Source organism: Aegilops tauschii, chromosome 6, assembly GCF_002575655.3.
Source record: "Aegilops tauschii subsp. strangulata cultivar AL8/78 chromosome 6, Aet v6.0, whole genome shotgun sequence".
Classification (NCBI taxonomy): domain Eukaryota; kingdom Viridiplantae; phylum Streptophyta; class Magnoliopsida; order Poales; family Poaceae; genus Aegilops; species Aegilops tauschii.
The window spans coordinates 102,627,655-102,646,394 of NC_053040.3; the positions used below are offsets into that span (position 1 = coordinate 102,627,655).

The 18,740-nt window shown below is 38.7% G+C and overlaps 3 long non-coding RNA genes across 12 annotated transcripts; 2 read left to right on the top strand and 1 right to left on the bottom strand.

The window, feature by feature from the left end:
* Positions 1-451: 451 nt before the first annotated feature.
* On the top strand, positions 452-1,362 carry LOC109771629 (uncharacterized). Its single transcript, XR_012187285.1, has 2 exons — positions 452-738; positions 977-1,362. It is a non-coding gene; the product is annotated as an uncharacterized lncRNA (long non-coding RNA).
* Positions 1,363-8,003: 6,641 nt separating this feature from the next.
* Positions 8,004-10,297, bottom strand: LOC120966212 (uncharacterized). The gene is made up of 2 exons (XR_005759504.2): positions 8,660-10,297; positions 8,004-8,343 (listed from the first exon to the last, which is right to left on the bottom strand). It is a non-coding gene; the product is annotated as an uncharacterized lncRNA (long non-coding RNA).
* An 814-nt stretch (positions 10,298-11,111) lies between these two features.
* On the top strand, positions 11,112-16,950 carry LOC109771630 (uncharacterized). Of its 10 annotated transcripts, none has more exons than XR_012187286.1 (5): positions 11,138-12,637; positions 13,344-13,474; positions 13,849-14,071; positions 16,253-16,338; positions 16,635-16,950. It is a non-coding gene; the product is annotated as an uncharacterized lncRNA (long non-coding RNA). The 10 variants fall into 10 exon arrangements; XR_012187288.1 differs by having other exon boundaries at positions 11,140-11,717; positions 12,153-13,474; XR_012187287.1 differs by having other exon boundaries at positions 11,112-12,514; positions 13,344-14,071.
* The last annotated feature ends 1,790 nt before the right edge of the window (positions 16,951-18,740 follow it).

Sequence of the window (18,740 nt, forward strand, 5' to 3'; positions counted from 1 at the left end):
GCTAGCAGTTCAATTTGCTCCAGCAATTCAATTTTGTCATGTGCATCACCCAGATGAATATGTCTGTGTTTTGTTTAGTATACATTGAGTAAATTCGGTATTGTTTTTTCAATTCACTCCAGCAATTCTAGTATTTTCAATTTCACGTTTATGTGTACATTGAGAAAGTTAAGTATTGTCGTGGTCGACAATGACCACAACGAGCTAAGTAACTTTGTCCAATTATCTATATGGGTGCATATCTTGTGTTAACTGAAATGCCTCCACGAACAAGAATACTAATTCCATCAGTTTTGAGTACGTGTGATGTGGTCCTCTGTTGTTTCATTCTTCCGGGAAATTCTTGTAGTGTTCTACATCTCCTTGTTATCTTGTAATGGGGCGTGCACTGGTTCTTCCATGAAAATATTTTGTAGCTAGCTGGTAGTGCAACTACTCTCTCGCCTGTGTTGCTTCCTATCCTTCCAGTGCCACTGTAACTACTCTCTCGCCTGTGTTATTGTTCTATGTGATGCCTCTGCTTTGTGTCCACGCCCAACTTGCTGATGTTTGTCTCTCACTAGGTGCTAATTCTCTATCTAATTGATTCTGATCGACAGCAAACAGTGCTCCCAAATCTTCAGAAGGAGCCCCTGATTTTTTATGTCTGAAGTTCAGCTGTACCATGGAGACGCCGTTCGAAAACACTAGCAGGCGACGTACTAACCAGCTGCAGGTCACGGTCTCCTCGACTTGCAGGTCATGCCCTTTACCCATCCGCGTTGTCACCTGCGCCCTACCCATTGTTTTTCTTCAAAAGGTTGAGAGTTCTATTGGGTTAGAAGCCACAACAGAGCAATTAAATTTGTGTTTGCTTTTCAGTAAATGTTCTAGGGCTGAATGTTATCGTACAGTCTTGTTCAAACCGTGATTTTTCTTCAGAAAGTTCAGAGTTCTATTGGGTTAGAAACATGTACAGTTTGTTAGCTTGTTTCAGGTCGTCTAAATCTGGAGTTCTAGACTGTATGATCTACTGGGTTGCCTGCGCTGGTCGTCGAAGCCTACCGAGGTGGTGCCCCACTGTTGCCAGTGTCTCCCTACACCCCTCCTCCACACCACAAGGACGACTGAGATATCAGGTTGTTGTTGTTGCTCTTCTACTACATCTTCAGGTTCAGAAAAGGCAACAACAACGTTTCGCTGTGCGGTGTAGGCTGCGGCGGCAGGACCATTTTCCTCTTGAAATTGTTTTAATTTATGCATTTCTCCTACTGCCAACAGAGGAGAAGAAAGGCCAGCACCGAGCTACTGCTTGTTTTTGCTTGCACAGCCAATTTGCTCGTTGCTAGGAAGAAGACAAAGAGAGAAAATTATGGAGTTAAAGAGATAAAAGAGTAGAGTGCCTACGTGGTGTGGATATGAAACTTGTGGTGTGTGAGAGGATAAGGGATACTATTCAGTGATAAAAATAACTTGTGGTTCAGAGAAAAAGCAACGTTCTATTTACCTAGTGCTCACGATCAGCTATAAAGCTTGAATTTTTTTAACTCTGATTCACACTACAACTTTATAAAAGAATTTGAAATTATTTGCTCTAATATTTTCAATACCTACAGTTCAAAAATAAGAATAGTTTTCAAGATATGAAATACTGGACAACAAAGAAGAAAATAACATTCAAAAAAGTCAAAAACTTCAATGACATAAATAAGCAAATTTCATTCACTCTCTCACTTATAAACACATGGAAAAAACCATGTAAAATTCATGCGAGAAGTTCATCATTAAAAAAAGATGAAGTTCAAACGAGCACAAAAGGAAGAAAGTATCACGTCACAAAAAATCAGAAAGGAAATTCATCATTAAAAAAAGATGAAGTTCAAACGAGAACAAAAGGAAGAAATTATCACGTCACCAAAAATCAAATAGGAAGTTCATCATTAAAAAAAGATGAAGTTCAAACAAAAACAAAAGGAAGAATCAAAAGGCAAACTCTGCAAATTTTGTTGCTAGAAGTTCAAGTGATCGGCCCGAGAAAATTTGATAATTCTTGTGAGAGAGGTTCACCGTGTATTTACATGTTCAAAACACAAAAGGATGTTTTTTTTGTGGTGTTTTAAATTTGAAACAAAATGCTCTACATTAAAAAGTTTCTCCTATTCAACAAATTTTCAAAGGTGTACAAATATTCTTATTCTGAAGAACGGTTAAGACAAAATGGTGCATGTTGTTCGAAACAAAAGCTTAACCATTATGTTTTAGAAATTCATGTTTTAGATATAAATGCGAAGTTCATGTTTTAGTAATTCATATGTTCACGTGTACCATATACTGAAGAAATTCATCAATGAGAAAAAGGACCGTCTAGGCCATTTCACTGACAACAAAAAAATGCCTTCAAATGTTGCAAGACAAAAAAACAAATCATAGAAAGTGGAAAAAACTATAATTTTGTTTTGTAAAAAGTTAGAGCGGGTCGATGTCTATAAAAACTCAGATTTTTTCCATTACTAAAGAGAAACAAAGAGAAGTCCAACTACTAGAAGTTCACGTACTGCATGGTGTGTGTTTCCTATGAGAAAAAAACAATAAAAAGGCAAAGTCTAAAAGTTTTGTTGCTAGATTTTCAAGTGCTCGGCCCAGGAAAGTTCAAAATTCTTCTGAAGGAGGTTCACCATGTATTTAGATGTCCAAAAACACATACAAAATATGTTATTTTTGGTGTTTTAAAATAATTTTCTCAAACCAGAGAGAAGTTCAAAGTGATAACAACCGGAAGTTCATGTACTGCATGGTGTGTGTTTCGTATGAGAAAAAATACAATAAAAAGGTAAATTTTTTGTTGCTAGAAGTTCAAGTGCTCAACCCGGGAAAGTTCAGAAATTCGTGTGAGAGAGGTTCACAATGTATTCTAAAACTTTCCAAACGGTATTTCCCTCTATTCCAAAGGATATATCATGCTCTATTCCGAAAAGCGGTTAAAACAAATTGGTGTATGTTGTTCAGAATTTAGATTGCAGGACGTCCGACCTCCAATTACATGTTTTAAAATGGCAAGAAATGACGTCCGACCTTAAATTGCGTGTAATTCAACGTATACACAAAAATATGACAGAAGTTCATAGTGAAAACAATGAGAAATTCAAGTACTACAAGGAATGCATTTCAGGTAAGAATAAAAGTATATAAAAATAAAAGCTTAAAAGGTTTGTTGAAAGAAGTTCAAGTGCTTTGTCCGGGGCCGTTCAAAAATTCTTGCGAGAGAGGTTCATCTTGTATTTCCATGTTCGAAAACACAAAAAAGAAATTATTTTCTGCGTTTTAAAATAATTGTCTCAATCCACAAAGAAGTTCAGTTATTATTTGGTAGCAATTTGATTTCAAAAAGAAAATAAAAAATTCAAATTATAAAAATGGAAAAAGTTCATGTACTACATGGTGTGTGTTTAATACAAGAAAAATGAATTAGAAGGCAAGGTCCAAATGTTTTGTTGTTATAAGTTCAAGTCCTCGGTGACAGAAAGTTAAAAAATTTATTGTGAGAGAGGTTTGTACAAAAGGAATATCATTTGTGTAACACTGATAAATGGATGAGAAAATTACAAATGAAAATACATCACAGAAGTTCAACATGAAAACAGCAGGAAGTTCAACTACTACACTGAACGAATTTCAGATGAAAAACTTTTATAACCATCGCGAGTATGAAAAAAATGATCAACATGAGAAAGTTGCGTGTTTACATCAGCTTTCCATCGGTATATCACTTGCTCAATTCCGTTGAGTGGATGGAGAGCTACGAGCAAAAAAAGCACGTGAAAAATAGAGTGAAGTTCAAGTAGACATGTCGAGAAGTTCAAGTTCTTCACACGGTGCATTTTCGAAGAATCTGTTTCGCGATAAAGCCAGAACGAATGATCTCGTCGTTTTCAAAATTACTTGAAAACGACTAGGAATCAGAGAAAACCATCAACATGAAAAAATTTCGCATTTTTCATGGCTTTTCAACGGTATATTATTTGCCCCATTCCGACAAAGTTTGTAGAACTTACGGAAAAAATACGTTTTTAGTCATTTTCAAAACTGACTTAAAACCGTAAGGAATTGGGAGAAACAATTTTCACGGACAAAGTTTGTAGAAAGCTGCTGTAAAGTCGCTCCTTCCACATGTTGAAAGTTTTCTCTAATTCCTTATGATTAAAGAGTAATTTGGAAAATCGTAAAATTTCGCAAACCGAACAGCCGAGTTCGTATTTTCCATGTCATTTCTAAACGGCTAATCCAATTGAGGCAAATGATATGGCGTTGGAAAGCTTATGAAAATGCGCTACTTTTTCATGTTAAAAGTTTTTTCTAATTTTGAACAGTTTAGAACTAATTTAGAAAACGATACAAGTTCCACCGATTTTCGACCTAATGTTTTAACCGTACATCCGAACGAAGCAAATGATATGGCTTTGGAAAGCTTGAGGAAATGCGAAATTTTTTGGTATATATTATTTCTCCCAATTCCTTACAGTTTTAAGTCAATTTGGAAAATGGCTAAAAATGCATTTTCGCCGTAATATCTACAAACTTTATCGAAATGGGGCAAATAATATACGCTGAAAAGCTACGGAAAATGCAAAACTTTTCCATGTTTATAGTTTTCTGTGATTCCTAGCCATTTTCGAGTAATTTAGAAAATGGCGAGATCATTCGTTCTGCCTTTATCGCGAAACAGATTCTTCGAAAATTCACGGCGTGAAGAACTTGAACTTCTTGGCATGTGTACTTGAACTTAACTTTGTTTTTTCACGTACTTTTTTTTGCTCGTAGCTCTCTGTCCACTCACCGGAATTGAGAAAATGATATACCGACGGAAAGTTGTTGTAAACACGCAACTTCCCCGTGTTGATTATTTTTTCATACTCGCGATGGTTTTAAAAGTTTTTATCTGAAATTCATTCAGTGCATTAGTTGAACTTCTTGCTGTTTTCACGTTGAACTTTTGTGACGTATTTTCGTTTGTAATTTTCTCATCCATTCGTTAGTGTTACACAAATGATACTCCTTTTGTACAAACCCCATTCACAATATATTTTTTTAACTTTCTCCGACCGAGGAATTGAACTTATAACAACAAAACTTTTAGTATTTGCTTTTTATTCATTTTTTAATACAAAATGCACACCGTGTAGTACGTGAACTTCTGGCAGTTATCAATCGAACTTCTCTCGGTTACGTGAAAATAACTGAGTTTTATAAATATTTATCTGAATTTCTTAATCCTTTTTTATGAATTTCGAAGCGCTCTATTTTCAAAAGTTGAACTTCTTGTTATTTTATTTTTGAACTTCTTGTTTCCACTCTTTAATAACGAGGAAAATCTGAGTTTTCTATAATCATCAAACTTCTCCATCTTTTTAATATGGACTTCCTGGTTTTATTTATTAATCTTTTTATGAATTTTGAAGCGCTCTATTTTCAAAAGTTGACCTTCTTGTTTTTTTTGATTTTTTGTTTCCACTCTTTAATAACAAGGAAAATCTGAGTTTTCCATAGTCATCGAACTTCTCCATCTTTTTAATATGGACTTCCTGGTTTTATTTTCTTAATCTTTATAATTTGAATTTTTTATTTTATTTTTGAAATCAAATTGCTCCCAAATAATAACTGGCCTTCTTTGTGGAATGAGAGAATTATTTTAAAATGCAAAAAAAAATTTGTTTTCGAACATGGAAATACAAGGTGAACATATCTCGCAAGAATTTTTGAACTTCCCCAAAAGAGCACGTGAACTTCTTGAAACAAACCTTTTAAGCTTTTAATTTTCTGTTCTTATATTCTTATCTGAAACGCATTCCGTGTAGTAGTTGAACTTCCCGCTGTTTTCACCTTGAACTTCTGTTACGTATTTTTATTCAACCTCTCTCACAAGAATTTTTGAACTTTATCGGGCCGAGCACTTGAACTTCTAACAACAAAACCTTTAGCCTATGCTTTTTCATTAAATTTGTTTCATACAAAATGCACACCGTGTAGTATGTGAACTTCTGACAGTTATCAACCTGAACTTCTCTCGGTTACGTGAAAATATCTGAGTTTTTTATGAATATTAATCTGAATTTCTTAATCCTTTTTTTTGTGAATTATGAAGCGAACTATTTTTAAAAGTTGAACTTCTTGTTATTTTATTTTTGAACTTCTTGTTTCCATTCTTTAATAACGAGGGAAATCTGAGTTTTCTACAATCATCGAACTTCTCCATCTTTTTAATATGGGCTTCTTGGTTTTTTCTTTAACTTTTTTATGAAATTTTAAAGCGCTCTATTTTTAAAAGTTGAACTTCTTGTTATTTAATTTTTTAACTTCCTGTTTCCATTCTTTAATAAAGAGGAAAAATCTGAGTTTTCTATAATCATTTTTTATTTAGCATAAAAACAAGAAGAATTTGAGCTTTTCGTATACATCGAGCTACTTCATTTTTTTAATTTGAAATTCTTGATTTTCCTTTTTTTTAAATCAAATTGCCCAATTTTAATAAAAAATGTCAGAAACAACGCTACTCTTTAGCAGCGAAAAAAGTAAATTTTTATAGACATCAAACCGCTCTATTTTTTTTTCATTTTTTGAACCTCTTTGTGCATTTTTTTTAAATGATAAAAATTCAAGTTTTTTTAGTAAATGTCGAACTTCTTCGTTATTTCGAACTGAACTTCTTGGTTTATTCGCTAGTAACTGGAAAATTGGAGTTTTTGTAAGAAATATCGAACTGCTCCATTTTTTGAAATTGAACTTCTTGGTTTACTCATTAGTAACGGGAAAAATTCGAGTTATACTAATTTTAGTTTGAACTTCTTGTGTTCTTCTTGGTATTTAAACATCGAACTACTCTGTTATTTTAATTTGAACTTCTTGATTTATTCATTTAGTAACTAAAGAAATCTCTTTTTTTTCTAGTTCTTTCGAGCATGTAAATCTTAGGTTTTTTATAAACATCGAACTTCTCTACTTTTTTAAGTAAATATCGAACAACTTTCTTAAAATTGAACTTCATACTTTCATTTTTCCTAGAAACGAGAAGAATTTGAAAATTTGGTAAAAAATAAGCATCACCTATAAATTTTGAGTTGCTCTATTATTTTCATTAGAATTTTTGGTTATCTTTTTCAAATAACGGAAAAATCCATCAGAGAAAACTTTTGTGCACTCGTAACATTTCTTTGAACTATCCACTTTATTGAATTTGAACTTCCAAAGTTAACATTTTCTAGGTGACTTGTTTCTTCTTTTAAATAAACATCAAACTACTCTGCATTTTTCAATTGAACTTCCATGTCATTGAAATTTGAACTTCTAGGTTTTTTACTTAGAAATGGGGAGATACCTTTTTTTGAAGTTTTATTTTTCTCAAACGTTTCTTGGGTTCACTGGTTAATCTTACTAAAAAAAATTTAAGTTCTTTTATGAACTTGCTATGTTTCATGTAGTGCATCTTTTAGATTTTTTGTGCTGTGATACATTCTTCCTTTTGTTCTCGTCGTGAACTTTGTCTTTTTTAAAGATGAACTTCTCGTGCAAATTTTACATGGGTCCCCCGCCCCAATGTGTTTTGTAGTGAGAGACTTAATAAAATCTACTTTTTTATTTTTGATTTTATTGAATGTTATTTTCCTTCTTTCAGTATCAAGCATTTTGTATTTTTGAACTACAACCGTTCATGTTTTTGAACTGCAAGTAGTGAAAACATTAGGGCAAGTAATACTATTTGTGCTCTTTGTTCTAAAAAAATAATGAACTACTTTATGCAAAGGTTGGAGTTTTTCTGAGAATTAAAAACGTCACAGATGGAAACTGTTTTTTCTTGTTTGTAAGTTTTGCATTTCTTCTTCTTTTTCCATGAGTGTCATGTACCGAGACAACAACTTGAAAAAAATAAGCAGTACACCACACCACTACACAGTATGCACATCTTCACACTGGACGTGAAATGACACAAACTGGAATTACTAGCTAAGTAGACATTGAAAGATCCAAGCTCCAAATAATAATTCATTCGGGAAAGTGCTTCTGTAATTGCAGTATTCCTTGCTCTCATTTCTTCTTGCAAAAATTTACTACTTGTCAACTGGACAAAACATAATATATTGTAGTGTACTACCCACGGGAGAATAGATCAATGGAATTCAGACATCTCAAAAGATTCAGTTCAACCATCGCATGGTGAGCATTTAGCTCACTGGAATAGGTGCTCCAGGCAGAACTTTCCTCGGGAAGGCTAAGTGACCGTCGCCAGAAGTTCATGAGTTGCTGGAGATCCATAGCAGCGGTGCGTCGTCACCGGAAATAGAGAAGGCAGCTAGTGGTGCGTCCTCATCGTCACTGCAACACACACAATGAGGCATTTTAGTCAAGTTAAAATACCCCTGTAGTACCCAGCTTGCCATGTTTGTAGCGACACTGCACCCTACTAAATTGGTTCAACAACACATTAGCCTGCTGACCTACTATTTTTATTGTACAGATTCAAAAGCATTATCTACATTTTTTTCAATCCACAAAATTGGTCAATGAACACATTGGCCTGCTGAAAATCAAACATAACATGAACTGTTGACAAAATACCCAATGTTAATCTATCCACATGAAAAATGGGCCATCCCAACTAAGCATCTCTTTTATCCACCCACGTGGTCACCTTGTGCCAAGTTGTGCTGTGTCATCTTCAACCTACATCATCACCAGGAAGTCACGAACAAAGGTGCACCACTTCCTGTGAAGCTGCCAATTACTGCAAACAATGGCTGATTAAGGCTGCAATTTGACCCAACTAAAAACATGAGATTTGCTTCCCACTTTTGTTGCAAATCCATTCTATCAATAAACATGCCCCTATTGTTTAGTAACAGAAGAGATCATAAGCTTTAGATAACAGAATGCCGGTCTCAGAATTTTATCTAATAAATTACGAAGGAGCTAAGAAATGAAAACAGGGGGGGAGAACTTCTCTGAATCTACTGAAAAATACATCTCTGAACCTCAATCCCCATTCACTCTGAACTTCCCTCAAAAGTGCCTTCCAGAAAAATTCTTTGATGGGCCAAACACTGATGCATCTGCAGTTCAGGAGAGAGCAGAGGAATGGTGCTCACTGCAGCTTGTTGCAGCCACACACATGGGTAGAAGGCGGACCTGCAGGACCGCACATGGAGCTGAACGACGTTGTGGCTGCTGGAGGGTGTGGTGGAGTGGGACTACCGAGGTTGGTCGGCCGGGCGTACGCGACAATGAGCAGGGGAAGGAAGTGGAGATAGGGGCGCCGAGCATGAGCCGCGTGGGCGTCGAGGAATGGTGCGGCTGACGTTGGGGGCATGGGAATCCCCTTCCTCTATCTGGATCAGGCGACTGGAAAGGGATCCATGCTCCTGGAGGCACGAGGCACTGAGATCCAATCGCGTAGCCGGGATCCGGCAACGGTTGGAGGCAGGAGCTCGCAGGGTTGCGCCGACATGATGAGGTGGCACGGGGGCGTGGCCGCCAGCGGTGGCCCCGATGGCCGGCAGCGCGCGGAGGTGGCTGTCGCGGCTCCGGCGACCAGCAGAGGGTGGGGCGCAGGGGTCGGGGAGGCCAGCAACAGGAGGGGTCGTTAGGGCAGGAGAAGGCAGCGGGAGGCGCGTTGGGCCGGGGGTGGCAGTGGTGGGTGGCGTGCTGTGGCCCAGGGGCCCGTGGCGGGAGGTGCGCCGGAGCTAAGTGGCCGACGGCGGGAGGTGGTCGGGCAGAGGTGCTGCAGGAGGTTGGGGAGGTCGTGGCCAGGGGAATGGGCCGTTTTGTTTTTTGTTTTTTCGGGAGTTTGGGAACACCTGTTCGGCCCCTATATAGGCCGATCGTGATTCAAATAACTATTCTAATCCCAGAATCAGAATAGTGTCACTCTCTCTATATATATAGAAAAAATCCATCCTATCATCTGGTGGTAGTTACCCCACATATTTCATATACTACCATGTAGTTTATATACTATTTTATTATTTAAAATATGTTCATATACTATATCTAAGATATTTCAAAGCAAGTTACATGAAAAAATTGCATATAAGTCCATAGTTTTTATTATATTTGTGAAATACATACATATTTGTACATAAAAAAGAGCATACTCAAAACATGGTACATACTATCCAAAAATTAGTATATATACTACCTAATCATTGATATATACTACATACTACACACACATACTTTTTGTTTCGGCAGATACTACATGCAACATATAAAACACAAGTGGTGGTAACTACCACTGCTTGTAGGAAACATTGTCATATATTCCCGTAACAGATTAGGGTGCGTTTGGATGCAAAGTATTTTTGCAGTTTTTCTGAAAAAACCGTGGTTTTTGAAAATACTTTGGTATTAAATACTTTGAGGTGTTTGGATAAAATAAATATTGTAGTTTGAGATACCAAGGTATCTGTCATACTGTGGTTTTTTTGCGGTATCTAAAAAAGAGGTCGGGACCTCTTTTTTCTAAATCAAACTGAGCGAATTCGTTGCCTGCTCGTCTACATCTATCTATTGTCTTTTCAACAGAGTGCTCCTAATTATTTGGCGTTTCAGGTTTGTTTGTTGGTTTGTCTACGGAGACGACGCGCATGTTACGTTCTTCTAGTGATCTTGCAAGCTTCTATCCGATCACTGGCTGCAAAATACACGAGTAAAGCGGGATTCAAACAAACTTGCTCGTGGAGTATATCGATTGGTCGTTGGAGCACTCGTACGCAGCAGGTTAAAGCTAGCTACACAATCGATTCTATCCGCATATAGGCGCACGTACACGCATAATTTTTTATTTATTTTTGCCCCGGGTAGCTAGGAGGGGATTTGACGTGCATGACATGCTGCATGCATTAGGCGCCGTTTCTACATGCAGATCAGCTCCATGGGTATAGTTGAGCAAGGCACAGCGAGTCAAACATCAGTTGCCAAACTCATCGGTGGTATTGTGAAAACTGAGGAAAACCATGGTTTTTAGAAACCGAAGTATTCGTTGCCCATGCATTTAAAAACTGAGGTTTTGGATTACTGTGTTTTTTCAAAAACAGTGCTGCCAAACTAAGCCTTAATATTGTGTTACCCTCGGCCCTATAAGGAGGAGGCGATCGCAAGAGAAGCCCACCCCACCTCCCAATGTCGCCCGAGCCCTCTCCCACCAGCGAGCCGCCGCCGCCCCCAAGCCCCTCCCACTAGCGAGCCGCCGCCGCCCCGATCCCCCTCCCACCATCGCACCGTCGTCGCCCCCAAGCCCGTCTCACCAGCGCGCCGCCGCCGCCCCGATCCCCCTTCCACCAGCGCGGCGCCGCCACCCCCAAGCCCCTCCCACCAGCGCACCACCGCCAACCCCAAGCCCCTCCCACCAGCGCGCCGCCGCCGTTGCCCCGATCCCCCTCCCACCAGCACGCCGCCACCACCCCAAACTCCCTCCCACGGCCATATCACCCGCGCCGCCGGCCGCGCCTCCCTCCCGCACGCCACCTGCGGCTGCCACGCCATGGCAGGCACTGAGCCATTGCGGTAGTACAACTGCACGCTCCACCGCTGGTCATGAGAAGAGTTGCGTGCAGGCCACCCGTGCTCTTCCCTGGATCCGATTCAGTTGTCTTCCTCTCATCCTCTCTCTGTTTGCGTGTGTGTATGAAGGAAGTGAGAGGAGATAGAACAAGGGAGTGAGCGATCCCTATTCTCATGTCTGTTAGATGTGGGTATGTGATTTCCCAATGTCAAATCCCACGTTTGTCTTGATTAGTTGTAGTTTTATGGATCTTGTTCTTGTGCAATGTAAATCTGTGTATAGTTCACCCATTTTCTCTCTGAAACTGTGAGCTGACAGAGCAGAGATGAGTTGACAGTGTGGGTTCAGGTAGTGAGATTTGCAGCTAGTTGTTTACTTGTTTAGGTGGTTGCAAGGGCTTAGTCCATGAGTTCTATTTGATTACAGTCAGGCCACTAGTTAGTATTGTGGTACTCCGTTGCAAGAAAAATGGGTCGTCGGTTCAGTTATAGGCACCCAACTCTGAAGATTTTGAATTTTTAGCATGGTATTTTAAGTTTGTTTTTTATCATATAATGTAAAATTGTAAACATGTTTCCAATGGTCTTTGCTCCCAGTTCTAAACTTATTCAGTATGTTAGTACAGTCGTCGCGGTCGCCACCCCGACGCCTAACCCGCCAACCTGCGTCGCGTTGCCCGGGATCCCCGAGCACTGTCGTGCCCCGTCACCGGTGCCTGACGGTGAGGGCTACCGTCTTTCCCGACAAAGCAGGCTACCATCCGTCCATTGACAATGCGCATGTCCAGCCGTTGCTGCATCTCTCTCTGCCCGTGGATGCTCGTGTGCTATAGTTTCTTTCTACCCTTCTTGTACATGCTGTTACTCACCTTTTTATCTCTCTGATGCGTTGTGTTGCACTACTACAGCTCGATCCAGGAGGTGCTAGCTCATGTTGGCTGGAACTAGGATGCAAAAGAGTTGACGGATCCATGCCGCACAAGCACTGGTGCTCTGCTTTCTTCTTACTTTGTGTTCTAATTTGCTTTCTTCTTATTTTCAGTTTGCGAGATACAAAAAGAAGTTAAAAAAATGTTGTGCCTGGAGTTCATATTATTTGCTACCCCATGATGTACGTCTATAGTTTCTCCCTCCAAATGTGTTGGTCCATGTGGTTGTTTTTTTGTTTTCTTTTGTTTTGGATCTACGAAAAAGGTTATTGAAGCTCAAATGTGATAAGCACATAAGTTCAGATCTCCGCTGCTACAAAGTTCACGTATACCTCTGTCTGTTTTAATCGTGACATACAAATTTTGCACTACGAGAAAGTTCAGAGGCAAGAAAGTAGAAAATAAAGAACACAAAAATATCAACAAAAAATTCACTAGGAGAAAAGTTCAAGTCAGGATATGCAAGAAAAGTTCTTATTTTATTTCTGTTCAATTTCAAATTCTAGTGAAATTTCATTTCTTATTTAATTTAGTCTAGTTTCTTATTTTAGTTTAGTTCAATATCTAATTTTTATTCAGATCAATTCTTATTTTAGAAAAAAATTTGAATTGTTTCTTTATCTACATTCTTCTATTCAACATCAGGGAGAAGGTGCCTCATGTTAAAAGTGTGCCCAGATTTTCTAAGTTTGACAGTTTTTCAGTTGGTGTAGAGCTTGTCAAATCGACAGTTTTTCAGTTCGTGTGGAGCTTGTCATAGTTTTATGCAGATAAAGCTTTATAAAAATGCACTAAAAGTGTTCTGTTTTTTGGTATCTCACAGATGTGTGTAGCTATTGTATGTCTTCTGAATCATGATGCTTGTTGTCCTTTTGTACATATCTTTAGTGTGCGTGTCGAAGGCCAGTAAGTTCTACTGCCAGTATACGCCAAGTTCAGAGATGTTGCCGCCGATGGCATGGAGTGAGCCGCATCTCGCACCTCCACCAGCTGCAGTTCACGGCCTCCGCCAGCTGAAGGTCCTGAGGATCATTTTTCTCTGATGTCCATGTATCGAGATATGGTATCTGATCAGTTCCACAAATATTTGGAGCTAAACAACTTAGCTAGTTCGGTCGTACTGACCCATTGGCCTGTTTTACTACCTCTCTAAATAAAGTTGCAAGAATGACTAACACGTGAAAATAGGAATTAATGTGTAAACCGGTACATGCTCCTTGTTGATAAAATCTAGCCCATTCAAAGTAGTCATGATTGTACTGGCATGCTATGTTTCATCGTTATCTAACAGTGCATACATCGTTATCTAAGTGCAGTACATCATTATCTTATAGTGCAGTACGTCGTTATCTTACAGTGTAGTACAGTAATTCATGATCTAACATTTTTACAGGAACTGCATGCTATATACAGAAATTCTATAGAAACTACTGCAGATACATGACTTATGAGGCTACCAGAGGCTACTACACCTCCATATTATTGACAACCTGTAACTTGCTTCCAACACACTAGTAACACATTCTAAGGTTCCTAATCGGCTACTTCAGAGCGCTGTTGCTATTCTGTGGGTAAATGTCCTCATTTTGTTGATGGTGGCATCTTACAAAGAAAAGGTAACCTGCTTTTACTTATTATTCTTGTACTTTGCCCTTCAAATACGGAAGTAGAATCAATGTCAATAAGCATTTTCACAACTTCTCTTATTGTCGGTCGTTCAGAAGGTGCTCGAATAATTCAAGCAATGGCAAATGTTAAAGACCTTTATTATAACTTTTGATCCATAGTTGCCAACTTTTAGATCACAAACCGATGTAGTATTTCGTTCTGAACAATGGGATCAAACCCATTTTGATCATGACATGATAAAAAATGGAATGGTGGGAAGTAGCAGGTCCAGTTTCTAGTAAATGGGATCGTGGGAAGATGCATAATAGTCCTATCCTATAATCTGAAGTTTTCAGAATAAACGGGATCAAACGGCTTCTTCCCCAGACCACGGTCGGCCTTCTACCCAGGCAAACCCCTTCACTTCCTCCCAGGCACAGCCGCGGCATCATTTTCCGTCCAAATTGACCGCTGATTGCGGTCCAAGTTCAGCAAATAATTTTTTAGTTCAGTCCAACCCGGCCGCCCTAAGTAGTTCACAGACGCAGCTACTAGGCCGATTGCGTCGAGCCTCCTGCCACTGTCGGTGGGGCTCCATCGCCGTACTACCCATACCGTTCACCGCCACCACATCGGATCGTTCAACGACACAACCTGAAGCAGTTCGACGCCACGGCTCGGGAGGCCCACACTTCGCTCCTCCATCCCAGGAGAGCAGTACATCTCCTTGTGAAAGAGAAGTCCTTTGCCGATGTACACGGCTGCTGTAATCTCTTTGGCCACTTCTCCAATATGTCCAGCACCGTCCCCAGTCCAGCCCCGTGGCATCTGGATGGTCGAGTTCATGCCGAGCAGCAGTCCATGGTCGTCAGCTCCTATTTCCACTATAGTGGTTGGGTTGCCGTTTTCCTCATCCTTCCCGGTGCGCGACAACCCAGCCCACATACTGTTGCCGTCCGCCACCCCAAAATAGCTTCGTCTATGTAAATGCTACTAAATCAGTGGTTTGATTCAGCAGCCTACTTCAGTTCAAACACATGAACAAAAGTAATCAGAGAAGAACAATATACTGAGTTTTTTTGTTAGTCAGTGAAGAAGAATGTACTGAAATTTCAGAGGATAACACAATGCAGTGCTAGTCACTATCATTAGTACTTAATGTGAGTCAAAGAAGAAGTGTTGTACAGTGGTTCATTGTTAATCAGTGATCATAACTAGTGTACTTTGGATTATACTAGTGCAAATGTAGCCTCAACTTCCTAGTATGTGTGAACATGCACACATCTGATAGAAAATGGGTTCATTAGAAAATGAGGTTCTTATGATCATGTTTATTGTTAACTTATTCAGAAGAAATGCTATTAAGTTATATCATTAGTGGAAACATAGTTAACTTATTAAAAAATAATTGTATCAGTTCAGACTCGAGAGGGTGTAAGTGCAGAAGAAAAAATTGGTAGCTGTCAAGGGTCATGATTGAAAAGGTTATAAGTTCAATACGACGTCTCAGATAAGTTCGTGAAAAAGATCTAACAAAAAAGAAACCCCAAATGGGAATTCGAACGGTAAAAGTTCAAGTCACGAATTTCTACTTGGCCTAGATAGCTCATATACACTTGAATCTTGTAATTTAAAAGGTCAAGTCACAAGTTCGGAGATGATTGTTTGCAAGTAGTTTGCTTTGATGATTCTGTAATTGCATCAGAACATTACAGAAAATGGCTCTAGCCGTTCATTATTTATTTCAATTCATGAAATTGATACAGTGCGCCACCCCGCCCGCAACGTCATTGTTGCTTGCTAGCTGCCGGTGGTCCGTGTGCCCTGGTCGCTGCTGCTGTAGGGTAAGCTGAGTGAGAAAGAGATTACTGAGAGGGATTTGCTGTTGCTGTTTTTCCTTGTATTGATAGAGGATTGTCGAATCTAAAGCCAGCTGCACCTTCGCATCCTATGCACTATCACATATGAGTTGGTTCTCCTAAAGTGTTCTAATTAGCAAAAGAACAATGAGAAGGGAAAGAAGACAGTGGTTAAATATTATGTAAATAAGGACTGATAGAATGAGGATAACATAAAACAGTGCGTGACTGAAAGAAATTAAATATTTTGGTGCGAAACTTTGTTGCTTTTCTCTGGTGTTGTAGTTCAATTTACTACAACTATTCTGCTTGTAATAGCTTGTTCTGCAGGAAGTTCGAGATGGGAACACTTTTTCAAATGCTCACCTCCCATTCGTGATGCTGCCAACAAGGAAAACCTCTGGGAAGCTCTGCTGGTAATGCAATCTCCTATCCCTCCCAGCTCCAACTTACTGCTGCTAATCAACTGTATGCATGTAATAAAAAAGTAGGTGTTCGTTGCACAAGTTTGAGTTGTCGCTACTCGGAGAAGCTACTACTATTGCTAACTTTGGGGTTCACATGCTACAGCACATGTATCCATGGACAAAGAATTAATATGAGAGAGATAATTTGGTTGTGTCATGCTCTTTAGTGTTTGTTTCTATTCCTGTTAGCACCAAATAGTGTTTGAATTTTTTTATTTTGTGCTCTCACATATTTGTTTGGGCAGTACAAACACATCAGCATAGTAAAGGATGCGGCACCTTGGGGAATAATGCCTACAATGCGCAAGCCCAGGATGACGACGCTGATCACTAGCACGAAGGATAGGCTAAGGATGAAGTACACGATGCAGGCAATGAGGACAATGAAAACATGCAATCTGTAAACATAGCAGCAGCTGCAAGTTCTTCTGTGTATTATGATATGATTGCTACTTTTTAAAAGAAAGTGTATATGATAGTTTGATGTTTCTGCAAGAAATGAAAAAATGGTTTGAATTAAAAACATTGATCAGTACGAATAAAAAACAATTATCTGTTCGAGTGCTCGCTCCTTCCTATTTTGGTTGATGTCCACGAACAGACAAAAAATTGTATGGAATGTTCGATTATTACTAGCATATATGTTTAGATAATAAATACTAGCTGTCAGTTCTTCTATGGAATTTGAGAAAGTTCGTCTATGGACCTGAGGAATATATGCTAAAAAGAACAAAGAAAAAGTACATCACATTTATTGTGGAAAAAGTTTATTTTAGTTCAGCTATATAAACTATGTTGGTTCGATGATGAAAGTTCGACTGCTCCACCCAAAACATTTTCGAACTGTGAAAAATAACTGAGTACAAACATATAGATATATTAGTACAAGTACTTTGTTTTCCGGACATACAGATATATTAGTATAAGTACTTTGTTTTTTGGACGGGAAAAACACAAGAAATTTTTTCTTTTTGAAAAAATATCATTCAGTTCAACAGCATAACCTATGCAAGTTTGAAGAGTATGGTACAGTAAATAGTTGAAAAAGTTATGAGAAAAATGATATCTAAAAAAGAGAGTAAAGTCTAGTCTATAAAAACACGCTCAGTACAAACCCAAAATGGAGATCAGTTTGAGCCCTCCGTTTTCAGAAGAATTCGAAATTAATCTATAAAAAATACCTCACTACAAACACAAAAATAGATCAGTGCGAGTACTCTGTTTTTCGACCAAAAAACAACGCGATGGGTCTCTTCGTATTAAGAATTACTCTTCAACGGTTGCGAAATTGAGAAAAAAATATTCAACATGACTAAGTTTCGCATTTTCGATATCTTTCCAACAGTACATTATTTGCCCAATTTCGTCAAACTTTTTAAAAAATTACGTTCAAAATCAAATTTGACCGTATTCGAATTCGAGTTTAAAAATTAGAAAAACATTTCTATACGAAAATGTTGCGCATTTTCCATAGCTTTCCAGCGCCGTATCATTTGCGTCAATCCGACCAAGCATTTGCAAAAAAACGCGAAAATATGTTTCATCCAGAATTTCACCGTTTTTCAAATTACTCTTAAATTGTATAGAATTTGAAAAAACAATAGATATACGGAAGAAGCGGATTTTCACCAGCTTTCCAATGCCATCTTATTTGCTCAATTCCGACAAACCGTTTGAAAATTCAGTCCAAAATACGATTCGCGTTTTCGGTTTTGAAAAAAACGGTTTTTTCAAAACTGCTCTTAAGCCATGATGATTTTGCAAAAAAATTCCTATATATTTGTAATGTAGATGTCAATAGATTTCCAACGATATATTACACGCTCCATTCCGACAAAAAGACGATCAGTTCGATAAGATGAAAATCATCAATACAACCGCCTGAAACCATCAGTTCAAGTTGGGTAACAGAATAATATTTTGTTACACGAAACAGAATAGCCCAGATGTATATATATAGCCGGTCTATTCTGCTAATATTAGCAGAATAACTATTCTGATAACACTTCCGCACTGCACGCTCAACGCAAGTGCACGTCATTGTTTGAACCAAGTGTGCTGCAGTACTCACGCGGGTGAACTTACCATCGCAAAAAACTGCACGCTGTGTTTTTTGGGTACCTTTTTTGCTCTAGTTTTTTAAACATTTGTCGGAACGAGGCGCGTGATATACCGTTCAAAAGCTATGGATTAGGTGCTACTTCGCCATGTTGAACACTTTTTGAGATTCCTCACGGTTTAAGAGCAGTTTTGAAAAAGGTGCGGTCCGCAATGAGTGGCAGCGAGCGTTTTTTTTTTCTAAACCGCTCGTTGGAATGAAGCAAATGATACACCCTTGGAAAGATATCTTC